Source organism: Pleurodeles waltl, chromosome 1_1 (assembly GCF_031143425.1).
Source record: "Pleurodeles waltl isolate 20211129_DDA chromosome 1_1, aPleWal1.hap1.20221129, whole genome shotgun sequence".
Lineage (NCBI taxonomy): Eukaryota > Metazoa > Chordata > Amphibia > Caudata > Salamandridae > Pleurodeles > Pleurodeles waltl.
The window spans coordinates 270,251,505-270,275,133 of NC_090436.1; positions in this window are offsets into that span (position 1 = coordinate 270,251,505).

The following is a 23,629-nucleotide window of genomic DNA, read 5'->3' on the forward strand; positions in this document are numbered from 1 at the left end:
CGGATGAATAACGCAAGGACAAAATGATTTTGAAAAAGAGAATGTAATGAGAGCAACAGATCTAGATAAATAACTTAGACAAGATAATAGATATATACATATGTACACAAAAAAAGACACAGCCCAGTCCACAATGTTTGTAGATGAAATGGCCACAGGCCAAAGTCCAAGGCCACACATGTCACCTGCACCAACACGGAGAGAACACTGCAGGGGCATCAGTTGGTAAATAGGCAGGCACCTCAGGGGGAAGGGGGGTGGTGGGGCACCTCATCCGGGAGATGGAACAAGACCACTGGTTCTGGAGGGGGCAACATGCCCTGTGCTTGATCCTGGAGAGTGCAAGGCCACAGTCTCTTGAGTAAGTGACTTGCCCACTTGCCCTGGAGGGGTCAACATGCCCTGTGCTTGGTCCTGGGGAGTGCAAGCCTACAGTCTCTCAGGTGGGTGACTTGCCCACTTGCTCTGCAGGAGGCAACATGCCCTGTGCTTGATCCTGGGGAGTGCAAGGCCACAGGCTCTTGAGTCAGTGAGTTGCCCACTTGCTTTGGAGGGGGCCACATGCCCTGTGCTTGGTCCTGGGGAGTGCAAGGCCACAGTCTCTCAGGTGGGTGACTTGTCCACTTGCTCTGGAGGGGGCAACATGCCCTGTGCTTGATCCTGGGGAGTGCAAGGCCATAGTCTCTTGAGTGGGTGACTTGCCCACTAGTTCTGGAGGAGGCCTTGTGCCCTGTGTTCTTGATCCTGGGGAGTATTGGCTATGTGGGTGTCTTATCCACTGGTTCTCGAGGGTGCATTGTGCCCTGTGCTCTTGGTCCTAGGGAGTTTTGGGCATGTGAGTGTCTTACCCACTGGTTCTGGAGGGGAACTCGTGCCCTGTGCTCTTGATCCTGGGGAGTGCAAGGTCACAGTCTCTCAGGTGGGTGTAATACCCACTGGATTTACAGGGGGCAGGCTGCACAGCAGCCCATGGAGGCAGGACTGCATAGCATCCGCTGGTGGTGATGGCTGCTCAGTGGTGGTGGTGCTGGTGGTGGGGTGAGGCTCCTGTCCATCCCCTGCAACCTCTGACGGCTGCCCACTGGAGGTGGTGGTGCTGGTGGTGGGGGGAGGCTCCTGCCCATCCCCTGCAACCTCGGATGGCTGCCTACTGGAGGTGGTGGTGCTACTGGTTGGGGGAGGCTCCTGCCCATCCCCTGCAACCTTGGACGGCAGCACAACCATGGTTGCTGGTGGGGACCCCGTTGAAGTTCCTGCCCCAGGCTCCTTGTACTTCCTGGCAGCTGGGGCAGGCTCCTTTACCTTCTTAGCAGCTGCTGGGGCCGGCTCCTTGCTCTTTCTGGCAGCTGGGGCAGGCTCCTTTAGTTTCTTAGCAGCTACTGGGGCAGGCTCCTTGGTCTTTCTGGCAGCTGGGGCAGGCTCCTTTTCCTTGAGGCTGCCTGGTGCAGGCTCCTTCACCTTCAGGACATGTGGCCTGCATCCTTTTCCACCACGAGTGGGTGTGGCAACGACTGGGCCCGTTGACTGGGTGGCTGATGTGCTTGGCTGGGTTCTCCCTACCCTGGACATACTTGCAGGACGGGGGAGTTGTAGGGAAGAGGTCAATGGTGGATAGGAACAGTTTTTTAGGGACATTGGGGTGGGAAGAGGGAGAAGGAATGGGAGTGGAGGAAGAGGGAGTGGCTGTTGGAGGTGTCTGTCTGCTGAGTTTGTGTGCAGGTGCATGGGCTGGATGCTGTTGTGAGGTGGGTGGCTGTTGGTTGTCAGAGTGCTTGCGTTTGTGTACCTTAGGAGGGGGGACAGACACTGTGGGAGAGGACACAGGGGACGTGTGCATGGCTGTTGTGGAGGTGTCTGCCAGTGAGGTGTGTGTTCTGCTTGGTATGGTGATGATGCTGGTAGTGGATGATGATGTAGTGCAGGCAGGTGTAATTATAGACAGAACTGGGAGGGAGGTGGAGGAGGAGGAGGAGGAGGAGGAGGGGGAAATAGTGGAAATAGTGGATGTTGGTGTGTCTGCAACTGAGTGGTGTTTGTGTGAGTGCTTGTGGGATGAAGTATGGTGCCTGTGTTTGTCTGTACCACTCTTGTGTGTTGTCTTGTGTGCATGCTCGTCTGGCTGTGTGCTTGGGATGGGTTGGGGTTGAGGAGAATGGGACTGGGAAGAGGAAGTTGGGAGAGGGTAGAAACAGGGACAAAGGCTGCCATCAGAGAGGAGGCCAGAGCCTGGATCAATCTCGGTTAGGCCGCCAATCCAGTGTGAATACCCTCCAGGAATGCATTAGTCTGTTGCATTTGGGCTGCCAGCCCCTGGATGGCATTCACAATGGTTGACTGCCCTACAGAGATGGATCTCAGGAGGTTAATAGCCTCCTCACTCAGGGCAGCAGGGCTAACTGGGGCAGGGCCTGAGGTGCCTGGGGCGAAGGGGATGCCCACCCTCCTGGGTGAGCGGGCATGGGCAACACAATGAGGGCCTGCTGGGAGGCCGGTGCTGGTACGGGGGTTGGCGGTGGTACCTGTAGCTGGGGTGGTCACAGAGGTGTCCGCCACCACCAAGCAGCTTCCATTGGAGGAGGTATCTGTGTCAGACCTGCCGCCTCCAGTCTCCGCCATGGTGCTCCCCTCACCCTCGGTCCCACTGGTGCCCTCAGCATCAGTGGACTCTACCTCCTGGGTCCTACGGGATGCAGTTCCTTCTGTTGCCGGTGCCTCTGCTCCTCTGCCAGATGATGCTGATGCACATAAGGACAGTGTGACAAAACAAAAAGGATGGGGAAGAGACAAAGGATACACTTGGTCAATGGCTGCACCAACATCACCGTTGGTGTACACAGCACCCTAACACACAGGGAACAGCCCTACGCAATATGCAATAGCACTAGCAGAGAAATCGTTAGCAGCCAAACCATGGGGAGGGGCACACACCGCCAAAAGGAACAGCACACCTGGGACCCACCCAGCCCTGAGTAGTTGTGGATGCCTACGAGCTAGGTACCTAGATTATCCCTTCTGATCCCTAGCCACCAGGGGACCTATGCTGCAATGTCTGGCCTGGCCTAGGGGCACCCACTGGCACACATGCCCCACCCAGATACCACCCTACCTTGCGTAAGGTGTAATGATGGGCACTGTACTCACCTCTTTGTGGCTGCTGTTATGCCCTCAAGTGCCCATCCCGCTCAGGATAGGCCACCACCAGTATGCGGGCCATCAGGGGGTCAGGGTTTGACAGGTACCCCTTCCTCGTTGGGAGGCCATCCCCAGCTGGGCCTCCGCCGTCTTCCGTGCCCAGCCTCAGGTCCTCCACTGTTTCCGACAGTGGGTGCTCCTCCTGCCGTAGACTCTGAGGGTCTGCACGTCCTTGGTGATGGCACGCAAAATACCCTTCTTTTAATGGGCACTGACCTGCAGAGGAAATACACACAGGAAAATGGAATTAGTCAAACAGTCCTGCCTGTTACACTTATGGCCCACCATACCTTTTCACACACATGGCCCAGCACACAACCAATACGTCGTCCAGAGGACATCCACCCACCCTCCTTACACAAGGCCTTCACACACACCACTCCATGCATTCATGCCACATGCATCATGCCCACTTTGGTCTGGAGGCCCATACAGCAGTCCGTACTGGGGTAGGACCCCATCCACCAGTCTCTCCAACTCCGCCGAAGTGAAGGCTGGGGCACTTTTCCAAGTCACACGGGCCATGGTAGGTTCCAGACACAGGTCACAGCAGCACATGCAGTGTAGGTCCTCTCCTGTTGAACATCAGGTAGCAAGTGAGGGATGAGATAGAATATCGCAGTCACGTCGCGGCGGTGCATACCATCACTGCCAGCGTAGATCACCATTGGCCACTGTAACCCATAGGACCCAATGATAACCAATGAGGAGTTGCACGGCGGTTCCTAACCGCCTCCCGCAATGGCGCACAATGTCAGCTGAATTACCTCACTTCCACCTGTCCCTCCACACAGGATAGGCGGATGCCATTTTTGGGGGGGTGGCAAGCCCTGGATATTTGCTGTGTCACTGGTTAAATTTGGACATACTGGACAATTCACACTCACCCATTACAAGTTCACAGCATGCAAAGTTCTATTGTAGCCCCATTGTTCAGTTTGTGACCGGCTCCTCAAACTTTTGCCCCATAGATTGCTACCACTGTGGATAAATAAGAGATGGAGACATACCCCCGTGTGCAGACCCCTGGTGGACTTGGCAACAATGGAGGCCAGGCACATTATCCTCACCTAAAACTGAACAGGGCCACAATCACAGAGCTGTGTGCCCAATTGGAGCCTGACCTGATATCTGCAATCCGTCACCCCACTGGATCACCCCTCTTGTGCAAGTTCTATCAGTGCTCCATTTCCTGCCAACTGGTTCTTTCCAAGTGACAGTGGGATTGGCAGCAGGAATGTCACAGCCAATGTTCTCAATAGTGCTGACAAGGGTGTTGTCTGCCCTGATTAAACACATGTGCAGCTACATTGTATTTCCCCAGGTTGAAGATTTGGCCACAGTGAAGGCCGAGTTCTATGCAATGGGACATATCCCCCACATAACTGGGGTGATCGATGGAACACATATTGCATTTATTCCCCCCCCATCAGAATGAAAAGGTGTTTAGAAATCAGAAGAATTTCCACTCTATGAATGTACAGATGGTGTACTTGGCGGACCAGTACATCTTCCACGTCAGTGCTAAGTATCCAGGGTTGGTGCACGATGCCTTTGTCCCGAGGAATAGCAGCATCCCAAATGTGATGGGCCAACTACCCAGTAGATGTTGATGTATGGGTATGTGTGGGCCATATGGGATAGTGTGTGTCTAAATGTTGTCCCTTAAAATTTGCAGGTGACTCTGGTTACCCCAACCTATCATGGCTGCTGACCCCTGTGAGGAATGCCAGGACAAGGGCAAAAGAAAGTTATAATAAGGTACATGGGCGAACTAGAAGGATCACTGAAAGAACCTTTGGCCTCCTGAAGGCCAAGTTCTGGTGCCTCCATCTGACAGGTGGATCCTTGTGCTACTTACCCAAGAAGGTCTGCCAGATAGTAGTGGTATGCTGCATGGTGCACAACCTTGCCCTGAGACGCCATGTGCCTTTTCTGCTAGAGATGCCCGTGTGCCAGCAGTATACCCTGTGGACAATGAGGATGAGGAGGCAGAGGATGAGGACAACAGAACATCAGTGATCAGACAATACTTCCAGTGTTACTTCACTTTTGAATTACATTTGTTTGAATTTCTGTGGCACTGGCATGCTGTTTTTCCCACTTCTATGCCCGCTTACTGTACCTTTTGGCAATTCATTTTGCAGATGTTGATGACCTCACATATGCTCCTGGTGTGATCACTGCAGCCAGCTACAGGTCAGTAATCTATGCTCAGTTTTTTGTACAGTTGAATTGCAATGTACCTGTTTAAATAAATATATACTTGAACAATTTGACATACTCCAAACTTCTTCTTTTGCCAAGGATGTTTATTGAAGTGCTAAAATATTGAGGGGCAAGTGAAATGGGATGGGGTGATGATGGATGAAAGTCCAGGGTATTGTTCCAGTCTGTTTGTAGCACAGGTACATTGTCCAAGGGGACATAGGAAGGGGAACAATGGCAGTTCAAGGTGGACAGGGTGACAGAGTGGGACACAAGGGTGACAATCAGGAGAGTCTAATTTCCTGGCGGGGTTCTTGGCAAGTGTCTCTGGCTTCTGTCTGGATTGCAGGGAACGTTTGCGGGATAGTTCTCCTTCTGCAAGGGGAGGGGTGTTGGTGGCCTGTGAGTCCTGTGGCGGGGCCTCCTGGCCACTAGTGGCAGCGGAGGTAGAAGACTGTTCAGACCTCTGGCTAGTGTCAGGGGCCCGCTGTTGTTTGGCTGCCTCCCTAATAATATTGGCCATGACTGCCAGCACCCCTGCTATGGAGATAAGGGTGATGTTGATGGCCTGCAAGTCCTCCCTGATCCCCTGGTACTGTCCCTCCTGCAGCCGCCTGTTCTCCTGCACATTGTCCAGGATCTGGCCCATCGTGTCCTGGGAATGTTGATATGCTCCCAGGATCTCTGCAAGTGCCTCCTGGAGAGTTGGTTCCCTGGACCTGTCCTTCCCCTGGCATACAGCAGTCCTCCCAGTTTCCCTGTGGCCTGTTCCTCTGTCCCCTGAACCGTGTGCCCACTGCCACTGACCCCAGGTCCCTATTTGTCATGGGTATGAGGTGTGCCCTGGTGTCCCTGTAGAGGTGGACACACTTCTGATTGAAGTGTCCTCGGGACAGAGGTATGGGTACGCTGGGTGGGTGCTGTGGTGGGGATTCCTGATGGGGGAGGCTCTGTGGTGGTGTGTGACTGGGTCTGGGTAACCAGCTTTCCAGAGGTCCCTGATGGGCCAGGTTGATCATCCAGATCCTGAAGCCCAGAGTTGCTGTCATCACTGTGGGCCTCTTCAGTTGGGGGACTGAATATTGTTGCCACCTCCTCTCCGCTGACATTGGCTGGGGTACCGGTGGGGATGTAATTGATGTGTTATGGTTTCTGTGTCTGACATATTGTGCATCCGTGGCTTGCCCTCTTTGGTTGTATTTGCCCTGGCAGCTTTCACTTGGGTATGTTGGTGAATGGTGGGATGATTAGTTCTCTATAGTGTGCATGCTTTAGTGATGAGTGTCCATGCAGGGCTGTGAGTGGTGTCCATGCATTAGCAGATCATGCAGGGCTTGGCATTGGAATAAGTGAGATGTGAAGGTGGGGTATGTGGGATGGAGTGGAATGATGGGAGTGAGGCTGGGGGTATGTGATGGCATGCAGGTAGGAGGGTAGTAGTGAGAGTTGACGTACCAGAGCCCAGTCCTCCTCCTACTCCAGCCAGGCCCTCAGGATGCAGGATTGAAAAGACTTGCTCCTCCCATTCTATTAGTTGTGGGGGATGAGGTAAGGGTCCACCGCCAGTCCTCTGTACAGCGAGCTGGAGTCTTGCTGCAATGGAACGTACCTTCCCCTGTAGGTTGTTCCACCTCTTCCTGATGTCATCCCTAGTTCTTGGGTGCTGTCCCATGGCGTTGACCCTGTCCGTGATTCTCCGCCATGGCTCCATCTTCCTAGCTATCAATATCTGCTGCGCCTGTGCTCAAATACCTGTGGCTCTACCCAGCTGATTTCCTCCATTATGACCCTCAGCTCCTCCTCTGTGAACCAGGGGTGTCTTTGTGGTGCCATTGGTGTTGTGTGAGGTGTGTAGGTAAGGGTATGTTGGGTATGTTTGGTAATGTGTTGGGGTGTGTGATGTGGGGTGCGTGAGTGGTATATAGGTGTGAGTAGTGTGTGGCTCTGGTTGTGTCTGTGGTCTTGCTGTCTCTCTGCTGGCAAGTGTTTGTAATGGTGAAGGGTTGTGGGTAATGTGGGTGGGTGTTTTATAGTGGTGTGAGTGGGTAGGTGTGGTGTATGTATAGGTGTCAGGTGTGTGTTGTTTGAATTGTCCAATGTGATGTTGTTTTGTTGGTGTGTGGCCATTTTAAGCGCTGTGGTATGTACCGCCAACGTTTTACCGCCGTTGAATGTTCGCTGTGGTGATTTGTGGGTCATAATGTGGTGGGCATAGTTCTGTTGGCGTAACGGTGTGGCTTTTGATACCGCCAGTTTATCATTGACCTTTGGTGTGGCGGATTTGTGTATGTGGCTGAATACTGACGGATTGGTGTATGTGTGTCATAATATGGTGAACGGATATCCGCCACAGTGGCGGTAAGTTGGCGGCACTCAGCGTGGCGGTAAGTGGGATTTACCGCCAATGTCATAAAGAGGGACAAATGTTTTTGCTATCAATTAAATAAACAGTGTACACCATTGTTGTGAGGACCTCTTGGACCCGAGTTGGTTCTACCATTTCTTGGCTTCATTTTGGATTTCACATTTTACACGTTTTAGCTGCACCGCTTTTGGCAGTGACATGTTACACACTTTATTTCACTTTGGCCTCATTGATATTATTCTTGGAATATGTTGTACCAGTTATTTGTTTTAGTACCCTTTCCTCAACATGTAATCTGTACATTCTGTCCAAGGTTAAGAGCACAGTACACAATATCCTAGTTCATGTGTTGCCTGTTCATGAGACAGCTTCTGACATCTAGGCATAGCATTTCATCAGAGCTGTGCTTCTAACACAGGGTGAGTTTATTATAAAAGTGATGCACTGACCTTGAAAGGGGCACTCTAACCATGATCATCCTAGGACAAATGCTATGTTCGACATGCAGCTTTGCTGGCACTAATCTACCAACTCCTGTGAGGATTGTCATCCACACTACAGGCTGACTCCTGACACCATTTCCAGGTATGGGGCTAAGGCTAATTCTATAGATCGGGCAGGCAGAAGGATACCCCCACTATGCTCTCAGTATAGTATAGTTTTAAGGTTGGATAGAAACCTCTAGATTCTCTACAACCTCTAGAAATAATTTACCATGGTTGGATTGTTCATCATATTTACCATGTTCATTATGCTGATAACTTTTCTTTGTTTCATCTGCGTAACTAGCGCAGCTCATTCTCTATATGCAAGATTATGACTGTTTCAATAAATTTATACTTTCTTGTGTTTTGCCTGAGCATGCATGATTAATTCAATGAAAGGGTGAGATCTGTTTCCACAACTTCCCTGAGAAATCAGAGTGTTACATTCAGGTTTCCATAATCACCTTATACTACTGCCAGGTTAAGGGTTCAGGTGAGGCTCTGTGAGCTAGCTAGGAATTGGGCCAACAGTTTCCGATGGTGTGGAAAGACTCAGTTCCCCACATTCTGAAGTCCTGCTGACCTAAATATGCAGTCCTATTATCTTAAGAGGAACCGTGTAACAACATATTATAAGATGCACATTGTACATGATGTAAGGTGTGCATTGCATTTTTTTAATATTGCAACACTTAAATCTTTGCAAAACCAACCTAACTTATATGGGGTTAAAGCGTTTCACATTGATGGGTTTAGATTTAATATTCCTACTCCAAGCTCAACTACCTCGGGGAAAGTGTTGGACTTTGAGGGGTTTATATTTACTATCCACACTCCAACCTATCCTACATTAGGAAAAGTGTTGGACATGAGGGGTGCAGATTTACTATTTACACTCCAATGTAAGCTACTTTGGAGAAAGGACTGGACATTGAGGGGATTAGATTTATTATTTTCTCTCCAACCTAAGCAATGTTTGAGAAAGGGATGGATATTTAAGGGTTTACATTTACTATTGTCACTCCAACCTAAACTGTGTTGGGAAAAATATTTCATACGGAAGGGTTCAAATTTACTATTTCCACTCCAATTTAACCTAAATTGAGGAAAGTGTTTAACATCGAGAGGTCCTGAATTACTATCTCCAATCCTCTCTAACCTACATTGGGAAAGTGTTTGACATTGATGGGTTTAGATTCACTATTGCCAGGCTAAAATAACTTAAGTTTGAGAAAGTGTTGAACATTGGAAGGTTTAGAATTACTATTCCCTCTCCACCCTAAGCTACGGTGGGAAAAGTGTTAGACATTGAGGAATTTAGATTTACTATTCCCACTCTAACCTAACATGCATTAGGGAAAGTGGCCAACATTTAGGGGATTCTATTTACTATTCTCACACCAACATAAGGTACATCGGGGAAAATGGCAAACATTGAGGGGTTTACATTTAGGCCCATATTTATGAAAAGTTTCCACTGCCTTTGCATCATTTTTTTAAAGCAAAAGCAGCACCTACTTACCTCCTTATTTATATTTTGATGCTAGACCCATCTAACATCAAAATATCATAGTTAGCACAATTTTTTGGGAATGACGGTAGCTTGCATGAAAAAAGCTTTGCAGTTGTGCATCATTTTACATAAATATGGGCCTTAGTATTTCCACTCCAACCTAACTTATGTTGGGGAAAGTGTTTGATATTGAAAGATTCAGATTTACTATTCTTGCTCCAATTTAAGCAACACTGACAAAAGTGTTTGACATTTAGGGATTTAGACTTACTATTCCCACTGCAATCTAAGGTACATTAAAGATTTTAGATTTCCTTTTCCCATTCCAACCTAATCTACGTTGAGAAATGTTTAAGATTGAAGTGTTCAGATTTACTATTGCTCCTTCAACCTAGTCTACATTTATGAAAGTGTTTGCATTGAAGGGCTTTGATTTACTATTCCTATTCCAACCTACATTGAGGACGTGTTTGACATTGACAGGTTTAGATTTGCTATTCCCAGTCCAAAATGACTTATGGGGGGTAAAGTGTTACATATTGAGGTGTTTAGATGTACTCTTCCCACTCCAACACAAGCTACATTGATAGAAGTTTTGGACTTTGAGAAGCTTACATTTACTATTCCCACTCCAACCTAACCTACACTGGGAATAGTGTTTGACATTAAAAGGTTGAGATTTACTATTCCCATTCCAATTCAAACTACACTGGGGAAAGTGTTAGACATTGAGGGATTTAGATGTACTAGTTCCACTCCAACCTAAGGAGCATAGGGAAAAATGTTGGGCATTGAGGAGGTTAGATTTACTATTCCGACTCCAACATAACTTATGTTGGAGAAAGAGTTGGACTTTAAAGGGTTCTCGTTTATTATTTCCTTTCCAACCTATGTTGGAGAAAGAGATGGACTTTGAAGGTTTCTGATTTACTATTTCCATTCTAACCTACGTTGGAGAAGGAGATGGGTTTTGAGGGGTTCTGATTTACTATTTCCATTCCAACCTACGTTGGAGAAAGAGATGGACTTTAAAGGGTTCTGATTTACTATTTCCATTCCTTCCTAAGCTACATTGGAGAAAGCAGTTACCATTAAAAATGTTGACTTTAATATTTATATTCCTTATAAACAATTTTATATTTTTTTTAAAAAGAACAAAACATTACCATAAAACCCAAACAAAAAAATCTAAAAATATTTTAAACACTATAATAAAAATCATGTGCAAAGATTTACATTATTTTGAAACTTCTTAAAACAAAGTGTAATTTAGATGTATTTTTTATTGTTTTTTCTACTACAATGTTCATGAAACTTCAGAGAAAATTTGTAAACTGGCTGGAATTTAACATGGGGGGATGATGTGCTGCTGTATCTAAACTTTCTTGTGCATATTGGTCCCAAGTTTGTATTGTGGGTTGTATTAGCATACCCAGAGTCAGAACTTACAGAGTACCCTGTTGTATCTTTTTGCCAAATGGATGGTTATATTTTTGACAAAAAATAATAAATGAAAATAGGCTACAAAATATTATGTGGTTGCTGTGACATAGTTAAGTCTTTCAGATTGCTCACTAAACATTACAAGAAAAAAAGAAGAAAGAACAAATACAATGAAAAGGTCTAAATTCCTCATCTTCCCTTTAGGCCTGTGCAAAATGTTCAGTACACCAGTGAGATTGGTGTAATTTTGATAATTATGCATAACAAAATGTATGTATTGTGGGTAAACTGGGCTGATTGTAGAAGCCCCCTAGCTTTTTGCCCCCCCCCCCCCCCATTTTGCACTTATGCTAGTTTTTTTCGGACTCTGATGGTGCCCTGGGCACAGCTAAATAGTCCCAGGGCCCGTGCTCTGATTAAAATGATTATACAAATTGGGCTAATTATAATTGGCTGTGTCAACCTACCTATATGTCCTTAGTATATGGTAGGGCATGTAGGTTTAGGGACCCCGGCATAGATAGTACACCCATAGGTGCACTGCTGTGATGCCCAGTGTCATTCTAAAGAGAGGCCTGCCTTGCTGACTGCTTTTAACTTAAAATTAAACCTACATTCAACTTTGAAATTAAAAGTACTTCCAAAGTCTCAAACTACCTTATTTCTGCATATAAATCACCCCTAAGGTCTGGCCTTGGTGCCCCAAGGGTTGGGTGCAGTGCAAATATAAGCAGGGACTTTATAAAATAAGTTTTATAAGCCATGGTAAGTGAAAAACAGTGACATTTGTTTTCCCCATTGTAGTCAAGGGGCTCCATAGGCTAACATTGGGAGACTGAATTTTAAAATAATAAAGTCTTATTTCTGACAGAGAGGAGCTCAATATATCAAATTTGATATCACATTAAATGTTATAATAATTCCAACAACTTGCCATGGTTGAATTTATCATAACTAGCACAGAGAAAGAGTTTGAGGCCTTTTTTCTGAAAGTTACCAAATTCAGCCTTGTAGTGCCCTTTCCTGATTGGTCAGTCTCTAGCAGCCTGAGCCAAGCTACCTTAATGAGGTGTGAAGTGACCTTGGCTGAGACAAAGGAAGCATCTGGGGGGGGAGAACTGCTGCAGCAGATGGCAGAGCAGAATGGGGGAAGAGTGACAAACTGGTCTTCAATGGAGGAAAAGCCATTTGGGACAGAAACTCCCCCATTTCCTGCTCCCGCAGACAGATGGGAGCGCCACTGATTAGATTAGGAGGGGGCTGGAAGGGGTGCGTTATGGGAGACTTAGCAACATTAGTGGGTGAACTCACCTAGATCAAAGCTCCAAGGATGAATTTTTGCCATCTTAGATTTTTAGAGAATGTTGTTTTCTGGGATTGATTTTTGCCACACTTCAGAGGAAGTGGTCACTCCCTAGGGTGTTGTCTGCACCCCATTGAGCAGGATCATCCCCTGTTTCCCAAACCAGAGCAATGATAAATACAGCAGAACTGTCCCACAATTCAGATCCATGCTGGAAGAAGATACTGGAGAAGAAGGCTGCCCTGTTAAACCCCTGGCATGCATCTGAAGAACTGCACTCACAAGGACTGCATCAGATACACACTTTGGGCTTCACCAAGAAAAGGACTTTGCCTTGCTTCTGCAACTCCAGGAGTGAACCCGTTGTTAGTTACAGGTACAAAGGAGCTTACCAGAGTACTCTGCATCAAGTCCTGCAAGTATAGCTCAGCTGACCAGTGTCCAGTGACTGAGGATTCTGCCTAGGCACATTCTAAGGATTGTAGTCCCAACTACTTAAAAGCAACTGAGGGCTTCTGCAACCTTGGATCAAGTGTGTGGACACTTCAAAGACCCAAAGGGGCCCTGGAAGAAGATCTAGAAGTTTGGAGATGTTTGAAGCAACTGTTGTAAAAAGCTCTTTAAGCTGATGAGGTGCACTGTGGGAGTTGTAGTTCCAGACCCCAAGAGGCAAACCAGAGCCTCTAAACCCGTGGCTGGTGCTGTAGACCACTTTCCTGATTCATGATACACTTCTGAAAGTAAGTGTAACAGTGTTACATCGTGGGTGGCCTGAACTCTGGACTTCGTCCCTGTCCAGTGCAACCTTTTTGAATCCTTTGAGCGCCATTTGTTTCTAAGTGTTAGTTTTACTTTTCATCTTTAAAAATTCATATCTCTGGTTCCCTACAATGGATTTTTGTCTCGGTTTCCTCCTGCCGGCCTAGCGGGAAACAGGCTACAGCATTGTCTCCGGCTCGTAATTGACTAGCAGCAGACAGTGAGCATTGCGACGGTGCTGGGCAGGGGAACCCCTGCACTGTCCATGTCAAGTGTATGAGGCAGTGCAGGGCCCTCCCTGCGGCTCCTTGCACCTGTTCTCAGCCATGAAAAGGCTGTTGGAGAACAAGGCCGTAATCCGCAGGGCAGCACTGCATGCAGCACTGCCATGGCGGATTACGATCTATGCTACTTCCAGGCCGTCGGGATCACCGACCCCAGCAGTGCTGGCCCAACCCAGGTGGTCAGACCACCAAGATCTTTATGTGCTGGTCAGACCGCCACAGAAGCGGCGGTCCTGACTACCACCAGGACCACCACGTGGCTGGCGGTCTGAAGACTGCCAGCCTTGTAATGAGGCACATAGGCCCTCATTCCGACATTGGCATTTTTGCGGAATTCGGGCTTTCCCGCTGGGCCGGCGGGTGCCCACCAAAGGAGTGCCCGCCGGCCCAGCGGGAAAGGCCCTGCAACAATGAAGCCGGCTCCGAATGGAGCCGGCGGAGTTGCAGGGGTGCGACGGGTGCAGTTGCACCCGTCGCGATTTTCACTGTCTGCAATGCAGACAGTGAAAATCTTTATGGGGCCCTGTTAGGGGGCCCCAGCACTGCCCATGCCAGTGGCATGGGCAGTGCAGGGGCCCCCAGGGGCCCCACAACACCCGTTCCCTCCATCCAGTTCCTGGCGGTAAAAACCACCAGAACAGGATGGCGGGAAGGGGGTCGGAATCTCCATGGCGGCGCTGCTTGCAGCGCCGCCATGAAGATTCAGCCCAAGCAGGGGAAATCCGGCGGGAAACCACCGGATTCCCTTTTCTGACCGCGGCTTTAACGCCACGGTCAGAATGGGCATTGAAGCACCGCCAGCCTGTTGGCGGTGCTTCCGTGGGCCCCGGCCCTGGCGGTCTTGGACCGCCAGGGTCGGAATGAACCCCATAGTCTGATGTAGGGTAATTTTATCTAATTTCATTGTTGCACATTGACACTTTATTCACAATGCTATTATGTAAGTGACTTTCCTATACCATGTTAACTGACTATGCAAATATGATGAGCTACTCATGGGGACCCATTTGAATCACTATCCATACACATTTATAACATCATTGAGGATCTGACTGGTGAATAATAACAGCTTATTTTATAATCACTGCTATAATTTAGCTTTGGAATATTTCAGTTTATATATGCTGCTATGGATCTGACTGCAGATTTGCTATCAGAGATATGGTCAAATGTTAACCACCTTGTCACTTTCATTATTTATATGCTGCTAGGAGTCGGTTTTGTCAACTGTGGAAAAAAGCGGGTTCATTGAATGTGCAATAGTATTTGCCCCATGTCTGCGTATTAAATATTGAGGGGCATATTTATACTCTGTTTGCGCCGGAATTGCGTCGTTTTTTTTTACGCAATTCCGACGCAAAACTAACTCCATATTTATACTTTGGCATTAGACGCGTCTAGCGCCAAAGTCCATGGAGTTTGCGTCATTTTTTAGCGTGGACACCTACTTTGCGTTAATGATATGCAAGGTAGGCGTTCCCGTCTAAAAAATTGACTCCGAGGCATGTGCGCCGTATTTACACTCCCGGGCAAAACTCACGCCCGGGAGTGGGTGGGTAAAAAAAAATGACGTCCAGCCGATTTTGCGCCGTTTTTTAGCGCCTGAACAAGGCAGGCGTTAAGGGACCTGTGGGCTCGGAAGGAGCCCAGAGGTGCCCTCCCATGCCTCCAGGGACACCCCCTGCCACCCTTGCCCACCCCAGGACGACACCCAAGGATGGAGGGACCCATCCCAGGGACATTAAGGTAAGTTCAGGTAAGTATTTTTTTAAAATGTTTTTGTTGCATAGGGGGGCCTGATTTGTGCCCCCCTACATGCCACTATGCCCAATGACCATGCCCAGGGGACAGAAGTCCCCTGGGCATGGCCATTGGGAAAGGGGGCATGACTCCTGTCTTTGCTAAGACAGGAGTCATTTCAATGGGGGTTGGGAGTCGAAAAAAATGGCGCAAATCGGGTTGAGGCGAAAAATTTGCCTCAGCCTGACTTGCCCCATTTTTTGGCGCCCAAGCTCCATAATCTCCTACGCCGGCGCTGCCTGGTGTACGTCATTTTTTTTCACGCACACCAGGCAGCGCCGGCGGCCAACGCCAGCTAACGTCATTGAATAAATACGGCGCCCGCATGGCGCTTCAGAATGGCGCTAGCCGGCGCTAATTTTTTTGACGCAAAACTGCGTTAGTGCAGTTTTGCGTCAAAAAGTATAAATATGGCCCTGAGTGTTTCGATGGAGATGTGTGTATACATGGGACAAAGTCTGTTCTGGGGCACTTCAATTTGTATGTTGTACATTGACACCTTATCCGCAATGTCTCTATTCAAGTGACAGTTTTGTAAAATGTATTTGAAGACTGCGAATATTATAGCCTATTGTTGGAACTTTGTTGACTAGATATGCACATGCACATACACATAGCACTGGAGGATTTGAGTTCTCGAATATTGGGCCAGATGTATAATTTTATCTAATAGCAATTACCTAATTGCGATTCTTTGCGAATCGCAATTAAGTAATCGCTATTGGAATGTATGAAACTCCAGGAGTTTCATACTGCGATTCGCAAGGGCTATCAAGTGGACCTACCTCATTAATATTCCTGAAGTAGGTCGCAATTTGCGAGCCATTGCGAATGGCTACAATCACAGGGACAGTGGCCTGCTGGGCTCAGCAGACCATTATGTCTCTGATTGCTTTTCAATAAAGCAATCTTTTTTTTTTTAAAGGAAAACGGGATGCGTTTACAAATGAAAAATGAAAAGTTTTCTTTTCATTTTTTAAGAGTAGGCAGTGGTCTGTGGGACCATTGCCTGCTGTTAAAAAAGGTTTTCGCATGCATTCACAAAGGGGAAGGGGTCGCAGATTGGATTTGTTACATACCAAAATGCAGTTTTTGCAAACTCAAAACACTTTGATACATCTGGCCCTTGTGTTTAACAACAGTATCGCAAAAACATTAACCAGTGACAGAATATATAAATATGTATTTTTTCTAGCCGCATCTATATCACATACACGCATATTCTCAAACACTGATGTGATCTGTAGTGCTGCAATAAAATTGACCATTCTTTACAATGAAAAGTCAGGATGGAAAAACGACGAGTCATTGTGTGGGACCTGATAGAACTATTGTGCATATGCACATACTTACAATACTTTTGAGCACTCAACGTAGTGTTCTGTGATAGTCTCCACCAGCAGATTATAATGACTGAATTCTGACTGAGGTATACAATAATTTTTACATTAACTTTTACATTACTTTGTCACTTGTATTTATAGTTGTGCATACACATTGCATCAGTATGTAAGTGTATTCAGTGGAAGGTGCTATAATGTGAGTGCATATATTAATTCATGCAAAGTCAAAATCATGGCACCTGAATGGAGTCCCAACTGTGATCAGGCAGCGGTCTAGTCTGTTAGGCTGAGGGGAAGTGCAATCCAAGATGGACTGATTTTAAAACTATATAGATGCATTGGTGGTGGGATGTGGGTTGCCCAGTTGAAGGCGTGAGCCAAAAAGCATTGGCATCCTGCTTGTTTGGTGTTAGCCTATGCCCGAAGAAAGACGTTGTTCACATACGACATGTGGAATTATCAAATGCTTTCGCTCTACACTGGTATGGCTACTTCAGTGAAGTAACGTCACTGTGTGGATCAATATACATGTACATACATACATACATGCATACATACATGCATAAATACATAAATATTATTCTACTTTTAAAATACATTGTTTAGAGATAGATAAGTGCAATAGCATCCCAACTTGTCCCTATCCCTTTAAACATGTAGCCTCATTAAGAAAGTGAAACCCTGCCTTAATTGCCACATACCTGGGCTGTCTGCATGCTAATCCCCAAGTATCTTCCAGTAGTCCTAAGTCTTGTTCCTATAGTTCCCGCAAGGCGCTAAAGGGTAGCACCCAGTGTGCTTTGGGTGTCTTGTATATTCTTAAAATTGCATGGTTAAGTATCAAGGCTGCTAGTACCCTGAAATCTAGTGAGTATAGCCTAATCCCATAAGGGCATATTTAGTTCTGGTGGCCCTTATCCACACCCCAAGCACTGTTGCGGTGGGGTTGGAAGGACTGGCACTTCCCTAGAGACACCCCAAGTATCCTCTATCACCCACTTTCCACCTATCTGAAAGTAGTGCCGGTTCTTGGTAGAGGAGAATGCCCATATGCCCATTCATTTACTGTAATTTGCTGAGACACCCAGTAAAAGGTAAATTGGGTGGGGCAAGGCCCCGTCATATGGGTTTCCAATGAGCGACTGGAACACAATCTTTGCTGGACCCCATCCCACAGGCCATGTCAGGTTACCCCTTCCACTGCATGAAAGAACCCATCAGGCACCTCAAACATTGTTTTGTAATTTGTAGAGAAATGTAGGCAGCAATGTCATTTTAAATAGCAAGGCTTTTACCAGTAAATAGATGGGAAGTGATCTCTATTGACCCATGTCCTTTCTGTAGTCATCAAGGATTCTACCTAGGTTGGCATTGTGGAACATTCCTGGGTCCTTTGTTACTTAGATTCTCAGGTATGTGAAGCCCTCTGTGGACTGCTACATGGGAAGCTCTCAGCCACTCGGTGGTACCCACTAGGTAATTGGGGATAGTATTGATTTATGTCAATTATTATGTATGCCCGCATACCTCCTGAAGATCATGGGAACTTCTAATATTCTCAGACCCAAGTGTTCTGGGTCAGCCAGGTATAACAGGAGGTCATCAGCATAGAGTGACATTCTCTCCTCTCTTTCGGAATCCCATCCTATATCCCTTAGCAGAGCATCCACCCTCAACAAACATGCCAAGGGTTTTACAACAAGGATAATTAGTAGGTGAAACAATGGGCATCCCTGCCTTGTTCCTCTAGGCAGTGGAAATGTGTCATAGTATATCCCCTCGATCCTAATCTTGGTCACCAAGTTGGTATACAGTAAGCAGAACCAGGAATGAAACGTCATGTCAAACACCATCTTCTCTAGGATAGTACACAAATATGGTCACTCAAGGTACTTTTCTGTCTTGAGTGTCAGTTGCACCATTGGTTCTGCCATCTTGTCTCTGCAGGCTAACCACCGGAACAGGCACCGGAAGTTGTGCAGGGTAGCACTGTGTGGCATAAAACCAGTTTGGTCTGGGGCAATCAAGCTATTGATCACCTGTCTGAAGCAGGATGCCAATGCTTTTGGCCCCACCTTGGCCTTATTGTTCAGCAGCAAGCTGGGCCTAGAGGACACACATTCCTCTGGTGGTTTGCCCATCTTATGAATAAGCAATGTTGTTGCCATCCTAAGGTTTTTCGGGAAGCTACCTTCTTTCTCTGCCCCACATTACTCCATACCATTGAAATAATTCAGGAAGAAAACTGTTGGATCTGATTGATCGATTCCAGAATCTCCCTGGTGTCTATGAGGGCTTTGAGAAAAACTCTATCCCCGTCCTCCAACTGTGGGGTAAAATCTCAGCAGCTCATCAACGGGAACCAGACATTTTTACTGATAAATGGCTCCCATGGAATGCTTGAAAGCCCTGGCTATATCTTCTACTGATTCGGCCATTCCCTCAGTCTTGATGATGACCCTTTGAACCCACCACTGGTCCTCCTCTCAACTTTTCAGCCAAGCCAGCAGTTTCCTTGTCTTGTTCCCAATCTCATACAGTTTATGTTGTTTGCCTCTGTATTGTACCCTTGCCTCCTGCTTGATTAGATATTTTTGGTGACTGCCATTTTATGTCATTTGATTTCCCTGCACGCTCCTGGAATCATTACCCATTGCTCTCTGCAAGCCATCCAGCCAGTCCCATACCTCCTCAGATATGTAAAGACCCACCACTTCCCCTGGGCCAGAACTTTCAACTTAGCCGTAAAGGTCATGGCTTACTGCAGCTCACATTTGCCCAGCTCTCCGTTCACCTTGTCAAATGAGCGCTGCTGAACTTGTACTCCCTGACAGAAGTCCAGGAACACCATAATAAGGGGATTATGGTAACTTGTAGGGCCTTGGTATCTCAAAGCTTTGAGGATAGCGTCCCAGTCCCTAATATTTAGGAGCCATGCTATGGTGGGGCAAGGCCCTTCCCCGGACCTCTGTGGGACCCCTTGTATTTGATCTGTCTGCACCACCACAAACTGAGCAGAGAGGTCACTGGGTTTCACCATGTTCAGTACAGCATTTTCTACAAAGCGTTTCACATTCCTGCCTTTTATCCTTTCTTGGAAACCCACCAGGCAAATATTAGTCCAATGCAACCTCCCTTCTGCATCTTCTGCTCGAACATGTAGATGTGGGTTATTTATTTAAGATGGCACACTTCTGCTTTTAGAGATGTTCCTGTATGTTCTCCAAGCACTACCTACACTGTCAGCACCTGAGCCATAATCTTCTGAATATATCTCCACAGAAGAGTAATGCCTATGGCCGACAGTATCTATTTTTTCCAGGGTCAACTTGGATTCAGTAATTGCGGTTAGCAGCTCCTTGGGTGACTGGCTTGCACCCTCCCAGTCCCTCTTGGTCTGGGCAGACACCATCTTCTTCATCAGGCACACCATTTCTCACTGCCTATCTGTTTATTCTGTGGATTGAGTAGCTTTAGGCTGCTTGTTGTTGTCCATAGGGGGTCTCCATGAGGGGGAAGTACCAACCCTAAACATGCTTGACAGTCAAATCCTTCATCCTTCCTTGTTCTATACCTTGTTCTTTCAAGTTGCCACTGTTCAGGGGGGTGCCCTTCCCATTGCTACTCGCCTTCCGGTACTCCCAGGTGGCACAGGGAGTGCTTGGCTCCTGCAAGATATGAATGGTACTGGTTGTATTCTGGGACATTTACTGTGCTGCCTCAACATATTACCACTTCGGCTTGTTTTTGGGGGTTCATCATAGGTGAGTTGGCCCACGAATGCAGTGGCTCACTTTGGTGTCCTGGAGTGCATCCTCTGCCCCTGTTCTGCTCACCAGTGATTACGTTGAGTCCCAGTGGCTCCCTCCTGCTCCAAGAATCTCATTGGGGCCGCTTCAATCCCTCCATTACACATGGACATTCTCCCTCCGGGGGCTCAGTGACACTTTGGATTCCAGCAGGCCTCGTGGGGGATGCATTGCTGTGCCACCTATGCAGCTGGGTCCTGGACCTCCAATGCTAACTTGACCCACTCAGCAGCAGTGGATTGTCCGGTCTCAGGACTACAGCTTCAGAGATGTCATTGCTGCCATGCACCATCTTATCTTCCGAGTGGCTGGAAGGGGCTCATCATGGAAGCATGGAATCAAGGAGAAATGTAAGCCTCCGTGGGGCCCTAGCCCACGGTGGATACTTCCCTGAGTGGGTGACTATGCCGGTACGGGTCCCCGCAGGTTCACAGATATTGGCCAGCATTCACCCTCATTATTTGGAGTTCATGATGGCTTCACCATCTTAGCATCCAAGCCACTGACATAAACTGCACAATTTATTTGACTACATTTATATATGATGCAACATCAGTGGGGACAGAAAGGCTTTTTGGTAGACAACTAATGGCAAGTCATGAACTCTGATGGCCCTGCTCTTCTCCTGACTCCCGCCCTCTGCTCCAAATGCATTAATTGTACAGCTAATATTTTATTCCTGGGCAATGAAGCAAGTCAATGTTGGGTAAAGTTAAGTTCTGATAAAAAGTCAGGGCTTGGGCCTGGTTTAGATTTGGCTATGGACAGCTTGCCTAATAAATCATGTAGTAGGGCAAGCTTTGTGATTAATAGAAGGTAGAGGATGGGCATGAAAGTAGAAACTGTTGGGAAAATGTGCCATGTGTCAAGATAGCATTGTAATTTGTAAGCTGACTGGAAAAGAATGGAGGAGGTAGTAGGTATGAGTGGGCACTGGGGAACACACCTTTTAGTCTGCTGAATAATTTCAATGGTAAAGAGACTCACACAGAAACGTTGGACATTGGATAATGTATGAAAGGCGTATTATCTGTGTTTTGAAGCAAATACAAAATACTACAACAAAGGCAGCAATCGCTGAAAAGGGAAAGCAACTTACGCCTTGTCCCAGCAACAATTACCACCCTTCCCTCAACAGGATGGCTTGCCTCCCCCTCAGCAGTGGAATCGGCCTGAAGTATTGAAGCACCTAGGCAAAAACATAATGCACATATCTTGAATATCTGTACCAAGCACACTATTTTACACAAGTTAAAACTCAATAGCAAACTAAATTGATGTGAAAGTTATAGCTATCAAACGTTTCCCTTTGAAAGGTTAAATTGACATTTTAAAAAGTAATTAGTCAATAATTCAGTTCTACAAAAAAGAATTATGATGGGAAATGGCTAGAAAAGGATCAGAAAAACAATGAAGAAAAGAGGGGAGGAGACTGGAAAGGATACATGGTATTGATATCTTCCCATGCTTCTCTTTCATGAGATCATGTAACCTTGTATCATAGGGCTTCTACAAAGTTGGCATTGTGAGAGTTAGACCTAGGGTGAGCTATGTACAACATCCTGTTGGGGACCATGAGCATTTATGTTATTGTATTATTGATGCTTGCTCAATAAAGCCTCGAGTCAACTTACATGCTATGAGCCTGCATTTTTTCCTGTTTACTTTACCAGCAATTTTCTGTTACCATAAGATATGTAAAAGAGGAGTGAGGAAAAGTTTACTGCTGAAAACAGAGGAAATATGATAGAAAACACAAATAAATAAGCAGGATTAACACAAACAAAAAGTAGGTAAAAGGAAGTTCAAAACTATGGAAGGCCATAATGGGGACTAGTTGTTAAAAGTAGGTAATAATCAATACATATAACCAGCAGGAATGGCTTATGTGGAGGCTGGACCATGAAGGTCTTCTTCTTCCCCTGGGTTCTCTTTGTTTCTACTGCAAGGAGGAAAGAAAAACAAAACATTGCTTAGTAATTAATAGTACTGTCTATTACATTTTACAGTCAAATTAATCTACCGCCTGACTAGCCAATCATTTTCCTACATTTACCGCTACTCTAAAAATAAAACTGTTAGCTGTCCTTCACATTGTTTGCAAATAAAGTGTATCCCTGGGGGGTGGTGGTCCCCGGACTCAGGACGGGGGGCACAGGTCCCCGAGCATCAATTAAATAGATAGCCCCAGAGAGGTGATGGTCCCCGGGGCTGTGGGCACAAGTTATAGTTAGTTGAGATAACTATAACTGAAAATTTATATGGTTTGATACTTGTTAAAAGTGAGCCTAACTATAACATCCCTGTAACCTTTGGTTTTATCAGACTTGTTAAAAGTGAACCTAACTATAACATCTCTGTAACCTTTGGTTTTATCAGTGAATGTTAAGGTTTTTTTAATTCTATTTCCTAACTATATAACGTTTCTATAACCTTTGGTTTTTTCAGTTAATTTCTAATGATTTTTTTATGCCTATTTCCTAACTATAACATCCCCATAACTTTTGATTTTTCAGTGAATTTCTAAGTTTTTTTAATTGTATTTCTTAACTATAACGTCCATGCAACCTTTGTTTTTTTCTGTGAATTTCCATGGGTGTTTAAAAAATATTTACTTAACATAACATTACAGAAAACCTTGTTTTGTAGCATACTGTACGAAGTAACTGTTTTTTATTCTGGTTGCACAAATAACTTTAGAAATATATAAGTAAAATATATGGGAACAAGTACAGTTATTTGTTGAAGAAGCAGTTTTTTTAAACTAAATTTTAGTGTGTAAAGTAATTTAAAAAGTGTCCTTTCATTCAAGTAACATTTGAAAAAACATCTTACGCATTAAATATTTTGTCTGAAGAAGGTATAGAAATAAAGATTTAAAAATATAAATTAGTCAGAAAAGGGTAGAAGTAGTAAGAAAGCAAAATGTTATTGTGTCTTTCACAGTGAGAGTGAAAATAGAAGGAGTGCTGGACAGCAATTGCAGAATCTCCTTTTATAACTACTTGTTCTAAGCACTGAGAAGAAAAAAAAAAGCTCAAATCATTTTTATTCAGAGTATATATTAGTATTTTAGAATAATTAAGTTTTTAAACAAAACAGTTTGGGAAGAGGTTGGAGACATT